A 21,116-nucleotide genomic window follows, 5' to 3' on the forward strand; every position below is an offset into this window, starting at 1 on the left:
AAGAAGACCAATTAGAGAAAAAAATTGAAGAGGCCAGGAGAAAAACGACCAGGGAGTCATTCCAGGTCCAAAAAGATAAGAAGGAATAAGGGTGGCGCAGCCACAGAAGAGAAGGAGAAAAATGTGAAGAAAAAGGTCGAAAACACTTGACCACACAAAAAAGATAAGAAGGACTAAGGGTGGCGAAGCCACAAGATGCTACTGACCAGTTGGAGACCAATATCAGAAAATGTCCAGCCAAGAGAAGTAACAGTCGAAGACTCAAATGCACACAGTTCTCCCACATCAAAATAAGTAGTAGTTTTGAGCCTTAGAGCCTTAGGAACATCCACCCCAAACGCTACAAACCAATAGCCCTGTTACAAGCCTTAAAGACCTTCAGGAGCTGCACGTGAAATCCGAGTCCAAAGCATCTGTGGTTTAGCATATTGAGAGAAAACAGTCCTAACATCCCCGGTGAGGAATGAGTGACTGAGCGAATCCAGTGTTTAGCCGCAAGTGTGGGTGATCTTGACTAGCAGATGTACTGACTGGGAAGGAAAAGGGGGGCGGCGGAAGTTCAAGGCGGTCTAAGGCCGGATTGCACCTGATTCCAAGGGGAGGGATGGTTGAAAATATAGCCCGATTAATGTGATTAAGTGTTTCTTTTGTCTTTTATGTGTGTTTATCTTTGTTTATGTGTTTTTCTTTGCGTCATAGTTTAGAGTCTAGGTTAGAATAGAGTCGGTCAGGGGTGTAACCAGGCTAGAATTCGACTTATTTCTTTTTGTTTGTTCTTCACGCTTGAGGACAAGCATGTGGTAAGTGTGAGCAGTTTTTGATAAGTCGTATTCTAGGCCTTGGTTACTGGTCAGTATACGTGCATAATTGGATTATATCTGCAAAACAGTTGCTAAAGTGTGCAGGGAAAGGGTTTCAGTCAGAAGGAAAGGTATCGGATAACTCAGGTGAAAGGGGCATCAGAATGTTGCTATACTGACCAGTATGCATGCCAAAAAGGCTCGAGATGGAAAAGAAGGATTGCTGGGAAGATCAGCCACAAGTAAGGGCAAAAGGGTCATTTCGTAAAGAGAGTCTACCCTAAAAATCAAGTGCAGGCCTCTCTATAAAAGGAAGCCACTTAGAAAGAGGATCGATCATCAACTTTAGGAACCTTCACACTTAGTTAGAATTCTCTCTCGGTAGATCAGTTCCTACAGCATTGTCCTACATCTTCTTATTCCTCGCCGCAGCCATGGTCACCTGAGTTCCATCAGTCTGCTGGAGATCCACCGTCCTTCGTTCCAGCCAGTTTGTTGCGTAGTGATAGCAGTTCCATCGCCCGGAGTGGCAAAACAATCTTTATTTTCTTTCTTAGTTAATCGCACTTTGTTTTCTTACATTGGATCGGTTACATTTTTTATATTTGCTTACTTTGAAGTCTTAGTTGTGATCCAAACGTTTTTATGATATGAAGTCGTTTTTGTGCATCGCTTCCTGTTTGATTTTGTTTCTTTCTTCCTAGATAGCTTAGATCTAGTTGTTACGGTAATTTCAAGTGTTGCGAGCATGCTTTCATTTCCGAATTGTTAGATCTGAGTTCATGAGTTTAGATAGTTGTTAGATTTTAGATCTGAAATGGTTAAGTGTGAAAGCCTAGTTTACGTGATTTCTGCCACCTTGCATGTCACCCAGTAAGCGTAATTTCAGTTTCGTTAGTTTAATCTTTTGATTTGGAGTTCAGATTGTAGATCTGTTTATGTGGAGTTTGTTAACCTGAAATTTTCGTTCATGGAATCTGAGTTGTTTGATTTGTATTCATACTTGTTGGAGAAGACAATGTCCACATCCAAATTTGGGACCACTTTTACTTTTTAGTTACTTTTTGCTTTTGTCATTTACTTTTCTTTACTTTTTCTGCTGGTACCCTACAGATTACTTTTTCAGCCTAGTCACCTAACTACCACTTATTCTCTGATATGCCGTTTCGCCTTTTATAGTAACCTCGTACCTCCCACATAATTTCTGAAAGATAATGTTCCCTACTCTCACGTACATAGCTACACGCCGATCATCTTTCACCCCTCCTAGTCAGTAGAGTACCATCTTTAATTCTTGTCTAGGTAGAATCTCAACCCAAGCGTGGTAGCTAACCAACCCTTCCAGAATATCACCACAATTTCCAAAGCGCATTCATCACTGTGGGATTCGACCCTTACATCCACTATACTAGTCAGTAGAAGTGGGTTGAGGAATTATTGATACCAGGTTCAGGCATAGCTGGGGTTTCCATCCTGATCAGTACGATACATCCTTGCTTTAACGACACCTGACAAAAACCTGCATCTATCAGAGCACTTGGGGAGTTCCACCAAAAAGATACTCCCCGGAAAAGATAGGAAGACGAAGTCAGTATGCTGTCGCAAATTTTGCACAAGCAAACCTGACAAAGATGGCGAAAGCCTTTGAGGCTGCCCTTTATGAGGAAGAAGAAATCCCTTATACAGCAGAAAAAGCGTGGCAGAAAAAACAGTGGAGGGATGCTATGCTTGTAGAAATAGATGCACTGTTAAAGAATAAAACTTGGAAAGTGAGCAAACTACCCAAAGGAGCAGCAACTGTGGGGTGTAGATGGGTGTTCACTATCAAAAGAAGACCAGACGGGTCTATTGATCGATACAAAGCCAGACTCGTAGCAAAAGGATACACCCAAACTTACGGTGTGGATTATGCTGAGACCTTCTCACCAGTGGCCAAAATCAATACAGTAAGGGTCCTTTTTCGATCGCAGCTAACAAACACTAGCCCCTTCATCAATTTGATGTGACGAATGCGTTTCTACACGGCGAGCTGACCAAACCGGTCTACATGGAACTTCCTCCAGGCTTCGAAGGAGATTTTTTGAATGGGAATGTTTGCAAACTAAAGAAGACTTTATATGGCTTGAAGCAATCCCCGAGAGCTTGGTTTGGAAGATTTTCTGAAGTTATGAAGAAGTATGAGTATCAACAAAGCAACTCGGACCACACATTATTCCTCAAGAAAAGAAATGGGAAGATTACTTGTCTTATTATTTATGTGGATGACATGATCATTACAGGGGATGATGAAGAGGAGATAAGTCAGTTGAATAAGAATTTGTTCAAAGAATTTGAGATGAAAGATCTTGGTGCCTTGAAATACTTCTTGGGCATCGAGGTGAAACGGTCGAAGCAAGGCATCTTCATCAATCAAAGAAAGTATGTACTCGACATCCTTGCAGAAACAGGAATGATAGACTGCAAGCCAGCAGATACTCCAATGGTTCAGAATCATGGATTACAGATCCGAGAAGGAGCTAAACGGGCTGATCGAGGGAAATATCAAAGACTAGTGGGGAAGCTCATTTATCTATCTCATACTAGGCCGGACTTGGCTTATGCTGTCGGAGTGGTAAGCCAGTTCATGCATGCACCTCAGGAAGACCATTGGGAGGTCGTTCTACGAATAGTACGGTACATGAAGGGCACACCAGGACATGGAGTGTTGTTCAAAAGGCACAACCACTTAGAGATACATGGATATACAGATGCAGATTGGGCAGGAAACCCAAATGATGGAAAGTCAACAGCCAGGTATTTCACCTTTGTAGAAGGCAATTTCGTGACATGGAGAAGCAAGAAGCAGAAAGTGGTAGCTCTGTCAAGTACGGAGGCAGAGTTCCGAGGAATCAAGAGTGTATTAAATGAAGTACTATGGCTTAGGAGACTCATGACCGAGTTGGAACTCCAATCGGCCCAACCCTGCCGATTACTGTATGATAACAAGGCAGCCATTAGTATCTCCGAGAATCCGATTCAACATGATCGAACCAAGCATGTGAGGTGAACATACACTTTATAAAGGATACAATTGATGCAAAGATCGTGGAACTACCATTCGTCAGATCAGAAGATCAACTGGCTGTTATCTTGACAAAGGCTGTGAACTCTCAATCTTTTCACGGAGTATTGGACAAGTTTAGCATCGGTAATCCCGTCACTTAACTTGAGGGGGAGTGTTGGAAGATAAGATCCGACTCAATCAAGGTAAGATCCGACTCAATCAAGATTGGAAGAATTAGTGGTTGATTGATATCTTTTTAATACCTTGTATAGAATTAGGTGAGATACTAAGGGCCTATATGAGGAGTGTAAATCCTTGCTATTCTTCAATCAATAATGAAAATAACTCCCTCAAAACCTATGTTTATCAATGTAGTTGTTCGATTTGATGAGATGTCTATGGAAATGATGTTAGATGAGGTTTTCACCTCTCGTTTAGTTGAGTTATATGTTGAAATATCACCTATTTTGCAACAATGGTCTCAACCAATTGTCACTTATGATGTGGGGATGCTATTAGAGAGCAATACTGGATAAATATGAAGTGGCCTAATATTTGTTTTAAAATTAACTCCTAAGGGAAAAAATTATAAATAAACTCTTATACTATAAATAGGAGGAAATTACAACTGATGTACTGATGTCAAGAGAGCTCGAACTCGGCATCTCATGCAATAATGTCTAAGCTCCTTGCCGCTAGGACAAAGGCTCTGGACGAAGTGGCCTAATATTTTGAGATTTAGTAAATTGCTAAAAAAGGATGACTTATAGTCTCGTTTTTTTTCACAGATTTTATTTTTCCATAAAACATCTCATGTAATATATTTTAAAAACATCAACTTATTTTTGAAAATGTAACTCCCTCACTCTGTTTTAAAAAAAATACTCCCTCCGTTCACTGTTAGAAATTTCGATTTACCATTTTAGTTCGCCCGTTATTAGGAGTTTTGGTTCACTTTTATTATACATGGTATGTAGATCTCACATTCCACTAACTCATGTCACTTACATTTTATTATAAAACTCATATAAAAATGGTCTCACATTTCACTCTCTTTTCTCATCCACTTTTCTGTACATTTCTTAAAACTCGTGTCAACTCAAAATGAGACAATAATGATGGATGGAGGGTGTATGAATTTTTGAAATGACACAAATTTTAAACATAATTAATAAAGTAAGAGATAGAAATAACAACTAATTGAATTATTTTTAATAAAGAGGGAAATAGGTTTCCCAAAAAAAAATTAATATAAGGGCAATCTGGCTTCTCTGAATGGGAAATTCTACACACTCAATACGATAGATCAACTGGTAAGCGTTATCTGCTTTCTTTGAATATCAGACATGATTGCACAAATACAAAGATACAATCGAAACAAAACTATATGATAATTCTATTACAACATAATACTCCCTCCGTCCCCCAATTTGAGTCACTCTTTGACTCGGCACGAGTTTTAAGGAAAAGTTTGAATGTGTGGTGTAATAAATGGAGTTAGGTAGTGAAATGTGGGGCCCCTTTGACTTTTGGTGTAATGAAGGGTAATTTTGATGTCCAAAAATGGTAAGTGGGAAGAGTGACTCTTATTGGGGGACGGCCCAAAATGGAAAAGAGTGACTCAAATTGGGGGACGGAGGGAGTATTGTTCAGTCAAAGAAGCAAATGATGCGATGCACAATTATTCATTAGGCATTTTTCTCTCCATTCACTTTTTTGCATGCAGTACCTGCGAATAGTCGTGATCAGCCCAGCAACAAAATTAAACATTTTAGCAATTAAATGCAGCTAACAATTATTCTATTTTGGTGTTATAGATTATATCACATTTCTTGTTTTATTGGAGTTAAAACCACATACTACTCCCACAATCTACGATTTATAACTCCAGTTTGCCAATTTTGGTTGTTCGTGGTTTAAAGTCCCATTTGCTTTATTCCATTTTAGATAAGCGGACCCACCATTTAACTAAATCAATACGCTCACATTCTTTTATGAAACCAATACCTCCTATCCATAAATATATTTGCACTTTCCATTTCCGTCCGTCTGTCCCACAAAAATATGACATTTCTATTTATTTACAACTTATACCATTATGGTTAACCATTACAGCTCACTAAACACTAATAATAATGTGGGTCTCACTATCCACTAACTTACTTTAACTACCTTTCTCCTCCTCTATTTTACTTACCGATTATGCATTAATTCCCGCGTCATTTCAAATGCACATATTTTTATGCATTAATTCTCATGTCATTTCAAATGCATATATTTTTTGGAACGGATAAAGTAAATAAAAGTGATTCCACGTTCCACTAATTCATTTTCTCATTTTTCTTCACAAAATCAAACAATTACTTACCACACATAGATTCATGCATATGGTGGAAAAATGGAGAGCGTTAAGGCGGCGCCGGCCTTCTTCGCCGCAGCAAGCTTCACGGCAGAGGCAGCTAGCTACCTCCACGCAGGAGTGCAAATCCAAACACTCCAGATTCGGATTATCAGCCAGCCCTATGGGAACTTCTTTAAGCTTCTCACAGTTGTGCAGTTGCAGCTGTTTAAGGCTCGGGAAATGCTGCGACGACGCAGTCCAGATCAACAGATCCGTCCTCCTAGTATGCAGCACCTCGAGCGCATTGAAGCACCTCTCCATCGCCTCCCATCTCGTCCCAACAAACGCCTTGTCCTTGAGCTTCAGCACCTTCAATTTCTGCAGTGATCCTAAAGTAGACATGTTGGTCCACTCCAGAAATGTGTTTTGTAACGTAAGGCTTGTTAGATTCACCAGGAATTTGTAGGCCGGAGGGAGGCTGTCAAGCTTCCCAAGCGAAGGCGCCTTCGGATATACATCATTCTGCAGCTTCAGCTTCTCGAGATAGCTCAGTTTTGTTAAACAATCAAATGTTCCGGTCTTGCTATTGAGGAATGAGGAGAGTATGCCACGGATCCCGAGCTTTATTAGATTGCGTGCCCGATCGAATATTGCCTCAGTGCAGCTTTCCGGTGACACGGTGCTGAGGGTCTGAAGCTTCTCGCCTTCTTTGCTATATTTGCCCGGCTTTAGAAGAGTGGTGCACACATTCGTCTTCAGATGCCTTAGCTGAGTCATGCTCATGACATCTGCTTTGATGTCGAGGGAACGTGATGTTGTGTCAACTATAAGAGTCTGTATGTTCCAAAGCTTTTTGAAGGTGGAGGGGAGGATGGAAGGCGTTGAGTTCGACTCCGACTTCAAGGATAGTGCAAGGTACCTCGTATGAAACAGCTCGTGGAAATCCTTCGGTATTCGCGAGAATTTGAGGTGCTTTGCTTCTAAAACCCTCAAGAGCTTGAAGGCCGAAGAAATGGCCGAGATTTTGTCTAAGGGCACCTCTATATCTTCGGAGAATGTGACAAAAGAGCGAACGTAAGGGCCTTTTAGATTTTTACCGAAGAAGTCCATGACGTGCGAGTGGATGCAGAGGCGTCGGTGCTTCTGTGCTTCAGTGACGGAGGGCTGAAGCCCTCCATCACTGCACCACTTAATTTCTTGGTAGAAATTATCGCTTTCTTTCCCGCCTTCAACTCTGCATAAGTCACGTAACCTGTCATGAATCCTGCAGGACTTGACTCTTCCATCGGCCTTAAATTTTGCCGCCATAACCAGATTTCGATTGATCAGATCGTCAAGATTGTAGCCAGCAACCTCCTTCATGGTGATGCCGTCCTTGGGCTGTATTAGTCCTTCTGCAATCCACATACGGATCAATTTCCACTCAAAATCTTCCGAAAAAATACCCATGTATAGGAAACATTCTTTCAAGTGGTAAGGCAACTTCTCATAACTCAATGATATGATCTTCTCCATGCGTTTCTGGGAATCATATCTGAGGAACGTACTCACACTCGTAGAAACTTTCTCCCATTTGAGTCTCAGATTTCGAAAACTTGGTAGCAAGAACGCCTCCTATCACCACGATAGCCAGTGGCAGGCCGTCGCACTTCGCAGCAATCTCTCTCCCAACACGTTTCAACTCAGGCGGGAACTCTGGCTTCTTGAAAACCTCCCATTGGAGTAGCTCGCAACTCTCCTCCAAATCCAACTTACGCAAAGGGTGAGGCTCTCTGAAGCGGTTGACATGCTTCCCCACATCCATCTGGCGACTGGTGATCATGACTTTACCTCTTGTGCTATCCTCAGGCAGACATTCTTTGATCTTATCCCAGTCTGTAGTCTCCCACACATCATCCATGACTAGCAAGAATTTTCCCGCCTCGCCTAGAAGAGCGGATGTCTCTTTCGCGAGGTCTGAGCATCTCTTTTTCGTGTACTCATCCTCGTTGAACTGGGTCTTCATCTGCCTCAAAATGGAAAGAAACACCTCCTTCTCTGTGAATTCTTGGGATACATAAACCCATACACGGGTGGTGAATTCGTACTTGATGTCGGGATCGTGAAATATCTTTCCGGCCAGTGTTGTCTTGCCGAGGCCAGGCATGCCAATGATGGAGATCACATCCAGATGTGAAGTGTTTTCTTTGAGATGGCAAACTATTTTGTTAGCCTCATCTTTCAAACCCACCACATTATCTTTTTTTTGATGGCGTTGGCTGCTTCAAGGACAATATAACCATGTCAATAAATTCACAATTCATGTCAATTAGCAACTAAACTATTACTATACTATATTTTCATTTTTTTTTCTATTTTCATTTTTTATAGGGAGCAATAGTGGAGACTGATTCTGATGAAGATAAAACAAATACAACAGAGTAAGATACACATATACACTAATTTTGATCTTCATTGCTTTCAGGTAGACAATATCAAAATTCCATTATATGAATATAAGTGGATGACAAAGATGCAGGGAAGAGAACTACAATGTTAGATACACAATAATTTATTTCTTAAGAAACAATACAATATACTATTAATACAGAACTATCACATAAGCACAATCATTTATTGACTTCTGTTTCTTCTTTTCAGGTGCACAAATAAAAGTGGATGAGAATCAAGATCAATAGAAAAGCGTTGAAAAAAAGAAAAAAAAGAGGAAAGAACAGAAGATATCAACACATCAAAGGTGAGATATACTAAACTAAACTGCTTCTCCTTCAAATGAATATAACAATTGAGGTATTAGCATTGTCTAAAGTAGAGTTGCAATAAAAGAACAAAATCTATCATGTACAGATAATCATCATCTAACAATGATAAAAGTGGATAAGAATCATGATCAACGGAAAAAGGTTGAAAACAAAGATAAAAATGGAAAGAACAGAAGATATCGAGACATCAAAGGTGAGATATACTATACTAAACTGCTGAATTTTCAATTGCATATAATGATTGAAGTAGTAAAGTAGACTAAAATAGAGTTGCAATAAAAGAACACCATCAATAGCTAAAACTACTGAACCTAATATTAGGCAGAATAGATGAGGTGAAGGAGAATTAGATAGACTAGATAGATGGAAGAAACACATATACCAAAAGTAGAATGGTATTCTAAGGTGGTGAAGAAGAGATTGCAGAGTGAATAAAAGAGATGTAGAAGGGGGTATATTTATAGATGTTTGATGATGTTTATTTGCAGACACAGCAGAATAAAAATAAATAAATTAAGAAAAAAGACATAATCATGAGTGAGACCTTTCAAATAACACAAATAAATGATAATCAAACAAAATCAGAAATACAAAACAAAAATTCGATTAAAAAATATATGTTGATATGAAGAAATAAGTTATTTAATAGAACTACTAAATATATATTCAATCAATGTGGATTTTTATGTATGCCCTATTAAATATAGGGCCCATTAATTGGGCCACATGACACAGTAATAAATGAGTATTAGTTAGTGTTTCCCTATTAATATCAACCACATTTTGCAGGCATACCAAGAGATAAAAAAACCGTAATGAGAGATGAGCCGCCTCTCATTTTCAGGATGAAGAGAGAGAAATACTGCTGCAACCAATAGAAAAGAAGTAGGCAGAAGATGCACGCCTATATACCTCTTCTATTATGAAAATATGTCTCAATGTGAAGAAGAAGGAGAGAGAATAATAGAGGCAATCATTACACAAAGAAGAAAAAGAGAGGATGCACACTTAAACCTTTAATATTCTACACTCTACAATATTGAAAAGAGAGGAGGAAGAAGAAAGAACACATAATAGGTAAGTACTTCCATTTATTAGATTTAATAAATATATTAATATCAGATTAAGAAACTAATCCATATTTTATATGGATTTGTAGGATTCCTTAATATTCTATAAAGACAGAATTTTGACATCTTACAATCTACAATCTGAAGAAGAGAAGAAGAAGAAGAAGAAGAAGAAGAAGAAGAAGAAGAAGAAGAAGAATGAATGAATGAATGAATGAATGAATGAATATAAATTAGGTAACACATTTAATTTAAACACCTTTAAGAGGTATATAATTTATACTAACATACTAACCAACAATTGATTCGATCTGCGGGTTACTTTAACATATAATTACACACATTCTTGAAGACTTTAAGATTACACACCAATCTGTGCAATACAAAAGAGGAAGAAGGAGCAAAACAAAGGTAAGTTCATTAATGTATACAACTTTAATCAGTCTGTTAGCTTTGAATATGAATTGTATGTATAGGTTCTTCAATCATATGATTTTAATAAACTGCAGGACTAATAAATATAACAATAAAGCATTAATTTTTTATTAATGCAGAAACTATTAGTTAAATTAGCCCTGACATTCATGTATTAATCACCACTTTTGGAACAAAAAAAATTCCAGTGGCTACATATAGTGCTAAGGTGAATGCTAATAGTCCAGAGGATAATTCTATTAATCCCTTCCAATATTAAACCTCAAATATTTTTATTTCCTCCATAATATTCTACACAGATTCTCTTATGCCTTGCAAAATCAGTAGTAATTAATTGTTCATCTTTTATTGAACATATGCATATCATACTAACTATGTCTATTCTATTTCTCTTAATCTCTATAGAAATGATTCAAACTAAACTATATGAATATCCTTGCAAAGTGAGTTATAATCAATTGTGTTAATCTTGTACTGAAAATAAGCATATCCTATTGATTTATGTCTATGCTATTTCTCTTAATCCCTTCCATGATTCAAGGTAAACTATATGCATATCCTTGCAAAGTGAGTAATAATCAATTTTGTTCATCTATATTGAATATATGCATATCTTAATCATTATGTATTTGCTATTTCACTTAATCAATTGTTCATGTTGTAAATGTGCAAAACTAATATATCCTTTATACTTGTTCAAGAGAATGAAGCATTGGAATTTGGAGAAGATATATATCTCAATCACCTTTGAAAAGTGTGATTTCATTGTGTTTTGTGATTGTAATAATATAGGTATATGCTATATTTCACTGCACAAACCAATCAAACAAAGGCTAAAAAAATGAAAACCAAAAAAACATACCAACATTGAAATCATGAATGACAAACAATATTCACAAAAAAAAGGCCAAAAAAATGAAAAAAAAAAAGAATAACAAAACTTCATTTTCCCGCCAAAATGCTGCCAGGTGGCGTTAGAAAAAACTGACACTTTATATATTAATAGATTATAGAATAAAATTTGTGTTGAATCAAATATTCATACTTTTTAGTGACGGAATGAGTAAAACAAGAAGAAATAAATCTCAAAAGTATTCGGATTAAATACTAAGTAAAACAACAAGATATGAAATCTCAAAAGTATTTGGATTGAAGACGCTTAGGTAAGTGCTTACACCTTAATCACCTTCCAAAAGGAATAACAGAAAGTAGTGCGGTCGGTTTGAATGATTTCAAATATAATAAAGGTCGCTTTTTTTCTCAAATCACGCGGTTCGTGGACGCGTGTCAAGTAGTTAGTGGTGATGGGTCGATTTCTATCACGTTTGATTAAAAAGAGGTTATGTTCGTTTACTACATAGATTCTTATTCCATGATGTGGCGTGTTTTAAAAGGCTACTTAAATCTATATAGTTTATACCGGTTAACCGTTAGATGCATGGAACTGGAGAAAAAGGAAAAGAAATGATAATGGTATCTTTTTTCTTTTATTGACCAGTAGTAATGGTTTTGAATAATATAGAAATGGTGGGTGAGTTTTTTTGACCAAATTAAAGTCCTATCACATCACATGTATAAAAACACTAAATCCTTCCGTCCCTAAAAAATATGCACTTTGGGTTCGGCACAAATTTTAATGCAAAATTGGTAAAATAAGAGATAGGTAGAGAGAAAAAGTAAATATAGTATTATTAGTGGAGAATGAGTCTCACCTCATTAGAGATAATAGGGTTTCCAAAATTAGAAAGTGCATATTCTTGTGGGACGGACTAAAAGGGAAAAAAGTGCATATTCTTGTGGGACGGACTAAAAGGGAAAAAAGTGCATATTCTTGTGGGACGGAGGGAGTATAACATAAATGTGCAGTTGTGTTTTGGTGTATTTTATTTAGACTAAAGTCCAATTTTGATCCCTTACAATTGCCCTAAAAGTCTTTTCGGTCTCATACTTAAGTTTGTGACATTTTGGTCCCTAACATATTGTTAGGGTACATTTTGGTCCCAAACAAGGTCATAAACTTAATGCCTGGGACCCGAAAAGAATTTTACGGAAAATGTATGGGACCAAAATTGTACTTTAGTCCTAGATTATAATTAAGTTATTAAATTGATCAAACATTTTGAGTGTTAATTTTAACAGAAAATGGTTATTTTGGACAAAAATAATATGTTTGGAACCAAAAGGTACCAAAGCAATATATTACGGACCAAAAGGTCACAAACTTAATGTATAAGGCCAAATAGAATTTCAAGGCAAATGTAAGGGACCGAAATTGGACTTTAGTTTTTAATTTATAGCCAAATTCCGATTCTATGCTTAAATTATTTCGGTTAATGTTATAGTGAATTGTCAATATTTAAATTTATATGGATCGTATCAAAAGCAAACATAGGCTCAAAATATAAAATATAATGACTCCTTTGTATCTAAAAAAACTAATATGACGTAGAGTCACATTATAGATAAAATTCACTCTTTATTACAGAATTGCAGAAGTAGACCAAATTAGGGTTTTTAGATTTAGTTTTTTATGGATGAGATACACAAATGTATAAATTATTTTCGCCTTCACCACGAGCCTATTTTACTTCAGCACAGGGCAAATAAGTCATAACATATTAAGAGGATTTAACTTAATTCTAGAACATATTACTTCATTCAAGTAGGGTTTTTTTCATTTCAGTACATACATGTGGTTTCGTCGTCGCGTACCATTCTTTCTCTCTGCAATGTCTTATCACCGCCGCCACGGTGCTGACAACAAAATGGAATGATAGCCTAATTGAATGGTGTAATAAGCACATGGAATGATGAAATAAACTATTTGAATGAAGTATATGTAGAAACATTTGAAGTCCTGCTGAAATGAAGTAAAAACTTTGTCTAATGAAGTAATAACGTTTTTTAATGAAGTAATAAATCTACTGGAATAAATCATCATTTTTAAAGTGAATAAAGTAAATACTCAGTTCAATGAATTCAAATGAAGCATGTGTTTAATCATTTCAAAACGTACTGGAAGTAAGTAAAATCATACTGTAGTTTCAAGGTATTACGTACCGAAATGAAGTAATAAACCTACTAGAATGAAGTAAAATGGGTTTGTAATGAAGACCGAAATAATTTACACATCATCGAATCTCATCAAAAAAACTAGATCTAATGGCCCTAATTTGGTCTCTAGTTCGACATTGATCACTATTCATTAGACATATATGTATATAGGGACAGAGCTTTGATTAATGTCGAACTAATTTTAAAGACCGAACTAGAGACCAAATTAGGTCCATTGGATCTAGTTTTTTATGAGATGCGCAATTATTTCGGTCTTTATTACAAGCCCATTTTACTTCATTGTAGTAGGTTTATTACTTCATTCCGGTACGTAATAACTTGAAACTACAACATGTTTTTACTTACTTCCAGTAGGTTTTGAAATGATTCAATACATGTTTCATTCAAATTCATTGAACTGAGTTTTTACTTTATTCACTTTAAAAAATACAATTTATTCCAGTATGTTTATTACTTCATTCAAAAATGTTATTACTCTACTAGACAAGATATTTACTTCATTCCAATAGGACTTTAAATGTTTATACACAAACTCCATTCAAATAGTTTATTAGATCATTCAATATGCTTATTGCACCATTCAATTAGGCTATCACTTCATTTTGTTGTCATAGCTGGAATTTCGGGACTATCACAGAGTCGACGGGATGGTCTTGACGTCTCCGGCCGCGAAACAGCCTGTATGTACAGGAATGAAGTAAGAACCTATTGGAATGAAGTAAGAACCTATTGGAATGAAGTAATATATTCTGGAATGAAGTGAAATCCTCCTAATATGTTATGACTTATTTGCACTAGGCTAAAGTAAAATAGGTTCGTGATGTAGGCGAAAATAACTTATACATTTGCGCATCTCATCCATAAAAAACTAGATCTAAAAACCCTAATTTGGTGTAGTTTTGCGGTTCGGTAATAAGGAGTGGATTTGCATATAATGGGACTCTATAGGGATGTGATCAGATGAATAAGGAAATTCTGTAAAAAATCAAAGCAAATCTTAGTCATTGGATCTTATAATGTAATCGTTAGATTAATGCCACATGTCATCTAATAATGTAGATTGTATAGTCTAATAATGTACCTCGGCTAATAATGCAACGCTTTTTAGTCTAATAATGTAGCTCGAATTTATTTCACAACCATCCAATCTAAGGATTCAAGGGCTGAGATTTGCTTTGATTTTTGACAGAATTTCGTTTATTGACATAGTGGTTGCTGACTTTTTTGAGCATTCCAAAGAGCCAATGGCAAGTTGTTGGGAGGTCAAACACTTTGTTTTTTACTTTGGATTCTGTCGTCACCCTTTTTTACTTTTATGCACATGTTTCACCTTTTTCAGGCTTTATAACATTTGGTCTTTCTTCCTTATGCTTATTTCTTCAAGCTTAAGCCTTTTCCCATCAAGCAATTTAGACAACAACGCACACCAAATGAAAACTTCTTGAAATTCTCACTTAACTTCCTATCTCGTCACACCAAACCCATACGAATCAATGGGGAATCTAGGCTAACTCCGTATTCACTCATCGGTAAAACTTTAGAACTCAGCATTGTAAACAAACTAATTCCATAAGAGTTAGTCAATTAGTGTCTCTAAAGTCTCAAATCATCCTTACTAATTCCTAAAGATAAGTTCTTCTGGTTATTCTTTGTTTTAAGCGCATAAGGTTTTTCTTCTAAACTCGAGAAAAACTCATCAACAACTAGTAGACATGATGCATAAATCAAAAGGTCGTTTTCATTTATATATTAATGGAGCTTTTAATTAAGGTGGGATATAATATTAGGATTGAAGCTCATTCCACCAACTTAAAAATACTCGCACATCCATTAATATACCTCACATCTTTAAACATTGTGAACACAATTTGCACATCTAAAACAGAAGCTAAATTTTCTTCTTTTGAGCATTGTTTGACAAAAAAGATTCAGTCAATTTCTCTTCTACTTCGTGTTGGCTTTTTCTTCTCATGAAATACTACCTTTTTTTTCTATATATCTCTAAATGAATAACTTTTCGCTTTGTGTATATCAAGATCGCACTTTAGTAAGGATAGCAAGCTCAGTTCACCATGGCTAATTAAAGAAGCATGGAAGAAAATGGGCACAATCGAACATAAATGAGAATAACTTGGGGTAGACTTTAAAACATATTAGGCTTATTCAAACATAACGTAATTGAAAATAGTTCAATTTTTGTTGTCATGCAGCAGAAGAGTTCAAGAATGAATTACATTATGTATGAAAATGTGATGCATCCAAGCACAAGTCTATCAAAAGAAACTTGTCTCTCCTCAACACCACCTATTGTTATCACCGCTCAACCAGCATATTTTTAAAACAAGGCTGAATACTTGATATACCTACTCAGTGAATAAATGCCGAAATATACATTTCATATAAATTGTTCTGTCAAGCCCTTACTGAGTGAACTCTGAGTAAATCTTAAAAGACCTGAGAACACTAAAACATTTCATACGTAAAGTTCGATCGATCTAAGTTCCTTCGTCATATACCATGACTAAGCATGCGTTAACTGAGCATTATATCGGCAGCCGAGAATCATATCAGCAAAGTCGAGCAAATATGCAGTTCTTAAAACGAAACATTGACATGACATAACATTGATAACATTATTTTCACATAAAAACTTATTTGACACATAATGCGTATTTGGAAAGAAAGCCCAAAATAATACTTCCTCCATCCACAAAAAATAGAGCATATTTCCGTTTTTGGTTGTCCACAAAAAAATAGAGCACATTTAAAAAGGTAAAGTTTTCAACAACTTCTCTCTTACTTTTTTCCCTCTCTCTTACTAATAATATCACCCCACATTCCACTAACACCACTTCTCTCTTACTTTTTTCCCGTCTCTCTTACTTTACGAATTTCACATTAAAACTCATGTCATTGACAATGTGTCCTATTTTTCGTGGACGGAGGGAGTACATTGGATAAAAAAGCCCACCTGATTTATTTAATTTACTTAAATTGAATTTCTCCCTCCAACCTAACTTGTGGAGATAGACGAATATATACTGTTTGTATTTGTTGGGATTTAATTGTGAACTTTTATTTGTGAATTGATTGGAGCGACAGATTGTGAATAAAGTGTAATTTGCGTTTTATAAAAGTGGGGGTCAAAAGAAGTGATAATTTAGTGATTTGGGCTTCCTAACATTGGGCTTAACATTTTATTTAATTTCTTTCCATTACTTTACGCCTAAAATTGGGCTCAACACTTATTATTTTGGATTTTATTACTTTTTTACTTGGTAGGCTCAAATATGTATTATAATTTTTTTAGCTTTAATTTCTTTTGTATTATTTAACATTGAGTACGTTGGTGTTATCCCAAAAGTCCAAAACAAATATTTCATATAATCATATAGGTCACTTAATCGAGTTATTTAAAACATGAAAAGAACTTGTGTTTTTAATAACTTCACCAATAATTGACGAAAAGAAAAAAATGCAAAATTCGGCTAACATTCGTCGTCCTTTTAAGGACAACTAAAAATTCTAAAAAAACGGGGCGTTACAGTATATCTCAAGCGTGAAATAGAGTGAAAAAATAGTGTACTTCAAATTAACTTATCTTGTTTTAATTTTTGAATAAAATATACTTTTGGGTTTACATTAAAATAAATTTAAATTATTTTTAAAAAATTTATGAGTATAAAAGATGAATGAACATGGATTTTTTTAAAATTTAAGTTTTGTATAAGTAATAGTAGTAAAACCATTATTTAATAGTATGATATTAACATTAAAATAGATTTTAATTTAGTTTAAATAATAAAAATAAAACTAATATATATTTACATTAAATAAATTTGAGTAATTTATTATAAATAGTTGAAGATACTCTTGGATCCAAATGTCAACTGTGCATATACACGAATCTTTAATACACACACAAACCACAGTTGGCAAGTTCCTGATCGTGCCACGTGCACTATCACCTAATATATGATCTAATTTATCCAATTCTAAATATATCAAAGATATATACTAAGTCATTCTAAATAGATGTCGGAATCAACATAAAGCAAGTATTTAGTTCATAATGTCAAAATATAAAGTTAGTTCAGCATTATAAATAGTGAAATAACTATTTTTAAGATCAAATATCTCTGAATTTGAATGATAATACCAATCGAACCTTGCCACACCTAATTTTTCAAAGCCTTCAAACAACCAAAATCGTTTGCCTTTTTATTCTCATTAAAATTGTAAAATTATTAACATTTTGTGTGACTGATGTCTAGAGAAGTCCTCCTCATCCAAATCAACTCACATGAAAATTGATATTACAAATTTTCTAACTCAAAATATAAAGACATGGTTGTAATTTAATTTGTTCTACCAACTCTACCATGTTATGTGAAAAATGACATGTATGAATCTCGATAGTATCTGTCAATTTTATTTCCTATTAAAAACTGAAAAATTATCCAACCTTGTGAATTCACTAATGTGAATATTTCTTCGTTCTTATTTCTTTTCTATTAATTAAAATTTAAAAATTACCTAACCTTATGAATTCATGACTGTGAATTCTTCCTTTCTATTTCTTCCCTATTAAAAACTGGATTATTTTTTCCTACTTAATTCTTTCCTATCTTCAAGCAAAATGGCATATCCAAATATTCTAAGGTTTCATCATTAGAGTTTATGATAACATTAATTACATCACTTTAATCCACAATTAACGCCCAGCCTCAGCTAAAGAGGTCATTAGAGCATCTTACATCACTTTAATCCACAATTAACGCCCAGCCTTAGCTAAAAAGGTCATTAGAGCATCCACTATAGGCGGCCTTCCCCAATAGCCCCGCCCCCTTTTTTGTTCATAGCCCCAATTTTTTTCCATAGCCCCAATTTTTTGTCCACAGCCTCACTATAGGCGGCCTCCCCCAATAGCCCCCACCAATTTTCATTTTAATTTTTTCGTTTTGTTTTTAAATCAGCTGAATTGAAATAATTATAAAACGAGGTAATTGGGACCGAATATTCGTTGTATTGGCAAAGGTAAAATTATACAACGAACGTAAAAAATAGTACAAATAAAAACGCCGCCACCGTCTAATCGGTGGCAGAGTCTGATTCCTCCTCCTCTTCTCCGTCGCCTTCTCCGTCTCCCTCGCTGCCGCCGGCCGCCGCTACCCCAGGACCCTCATCAGCCAAGCGCAGACGGCGCTGGATCCGACGTATGAGGTCGGAGTATATATGCTTGATGTACGGGTCGGTTGCGGCCTCGTATTTGCTGCAGACTTCATGCAATTCGTGCATCAGCTGCACATATACGTTATCCCTCAAGACCTCGCTGGCAAAAGGGGCCCTTGACGGCGGTTTAGGCGCGGGCTGCGGGACGCGCGATCCAGACGCTGCCGACGATCGGCGGGAGGAACCGCCAGCTTCTCTAACGCGTCGGATAGAGGCATGTTGTCCCGGAGGGCGGGCGCGCCTAGAGTGTGTAGCAGAGGGCTCTTCGGCTTGCTCTTCGTTCAGGTCGAACGATTGCGAGCCGCTGCCGCTGCTGTAGTCTCCGGCAATGTTGTGTCTTGTCCGCTCTGGCGCCGGAGCCTGCTCTTGCGCACAGATGGCCTTGAATTTCGGGCAGTCCTCGAGAACTATGGTGGAGGAGTTGGACTCGATGCCCACGGCGGGGGAGATTGATTCCAACTCCATGGCTGGGACGGAGAGCCGCCATATCCCGACGGCTGAGAAGGATAGCCGCCATATCCCGACGGCTTAGAACGATAGCCGCCATATCCCTACGGCTGAGACGAATAGCCGCCATATCCCGACGGCTGGGAAGGATTGCCGCCATATCCCGATTCGTGCGAGTCGGGGGATTCGTGATCTCCACCGTACATTTTTAGAGAGTGAAAGTGTAGATAGTGAATGAAGGGATAGTGTGTGAAAATGGGGTAAATGGATGGTGAAGGAGTGGTATTTTTATAGGGGAATTTTTTGAAAAAAATAAATAAATAAATAAATTCAAGGGGGCGGACGCCTATCGCCCCACCGCCCCAGTATAGATAGCCCCGCCTCGCCCCAACCGCCCCGTCCTCGCCCCCATTTTTTCGTCCGCCCCGGAGCGGACGTCCCTCCCACTATAGGTCGCCCCGTCGTCGCCCCCTCAGAGACGTCCGCCCCATTTTCCCTATAGTGGATGATCTTACTTTACATGATCATAAACACTAGACAGTGGAAAAGGTTTGAAAAAAATAAATATATGATGAACCCTCATCATGTTCTTTTTATCCCAAATAAGAACCATAACTTTTTCTTTTTTATTCTTTTTGAAAAGGTCAGACCCCTGACGTGGCTAGTGAGCAACAATGTCTTCTGTATAATTATGGTTTTCAAACTTGCTTTCTTTTAATTAAGTGTTTCTTTTTCTTAAGAGTGGGAATTAATGTTTAGTCAACCTGAGAGAGTCAGCTGCAGATTGAGAAATGGATCAAAACAATTAGTGGGCCCCCGACAAAAGCCCGACAATGTAAAGAGCTGTCTGAAATAGGGCCAGATTAAGGACCGTTGGAGTTACTCATCCAATTTATTCTGATTGAGTTGTACCATTCCTTTAACGAACTGACCTAAATTTCCACTATATATTGGATCAGCTACTACACTTATACATTGATTGCAATTCTCTTTTTACACCAATATAAAATATTCTTATTTTATTTGTCCTTCATTTGCCAATACAGTCGGTAGCATCAAAGTTTCTAAGTAAATAAAAATTTAAGGTTATTTATCTGGTAATCATGTTAGTTATTTATTTATTTTTTACTGATTGAAATTTATACTAATTGGATAAAATCTTATTTCTCCTCTCTCCCTCTATGGCGGCAGGACCCTATAATGCATGGTGGCATCATGATTAACATGAGGCATTACTATAGTGTGAAATGTGTCTTATCACCTTCCTTGAAGCGATATTAATGTAAATTTTCTTCCACTACAAAAATATACCTCACTTAGTTAAGTCTCTAAAATGATAGTAATTTATTATATACAATGATGTTCTTTTATGCACTTCTATAAGTTTCACTCACATATTACTTTATGTAAAAATGTGGGTGTATAATACCAATATCTTAATAATTGAGCAAAGTGGATAGATGCATATAAATGGTGGTGTTCCAAGTGTCCGTATGAGAATTGTGTGCTAATTCTCAGCACCTCCAACCATTTTGCTCTCTCCATTATTATTGACATTTTCGATTGTTTAGTAATTTTTATTCATGACATGTGGCGACTGTATGATGATTGATGAAAGCTAGGGCTCCTAATTTTGTCTAATTTCTAACACTTGCCCATTATAGTAAATGCCTTTTGCAGTTTTAGGTCCGTTGGTCTGAGAAGAAAATTCGAGCAACACTTCTCTGCTTGTGACATCTAATATTGTCATGTAACATATATTTGTGTGTGTTTGTTGGTGCACAGTCCCACATAAATTTAAGAATACGACCACTCGAAAAAAGTTGGTGATAAAAAACATTGAATTTTGATGACACAAACAAAAGAAAAATAAATCCAAATACGGAGGTGAACATAGAAAATTGATGATTT

At 36.5% G+C, this 21,116-nt stretch overlaps 1 long non-coding RNA gene and 1 pseudogene across 1 annotated transcript; one reads left to right on the forward strand and one right to left on the reverse strand.

The window, feature by feature from the left end:
• Positions 1 to 5,545: 5,545 nt before the first annotated feature.
• Positions 5,546 to 8,447, reverse strand: LOC121786676 (annotated as a pseudogene).
• Positions 8,448 to 9,778: 1,331 nt separating this feature from the next.
• On the forward strand, positions 9,779 to 10,272 carry LOC121786490. Its single transcript, XR_006047202.1, has 2 exons — positions 9,779 to 10,023; positions 10,106 to 10,272. It is a non-coding gene; the product is annotated as an uncharacterized LOC121786490 (long non-coding RNA).
• The last annotated feature ends 10,844 nt before the right edge of the window (positions 10,273 to 21,116 follow it).

Source organism: Salvia splendens, chromosome 22, assembly GCF_004379255.2.
Source record: "Salvia splendens isolate huo1 chromosome 22, SspV2, whole genome shotgun sequence".
NCBI lineage: Eukaryota > Viridiplantae > Streptophyta > Magnoliopsida > Lamiales > Lamiaceae > Salvia > Salvia splendens.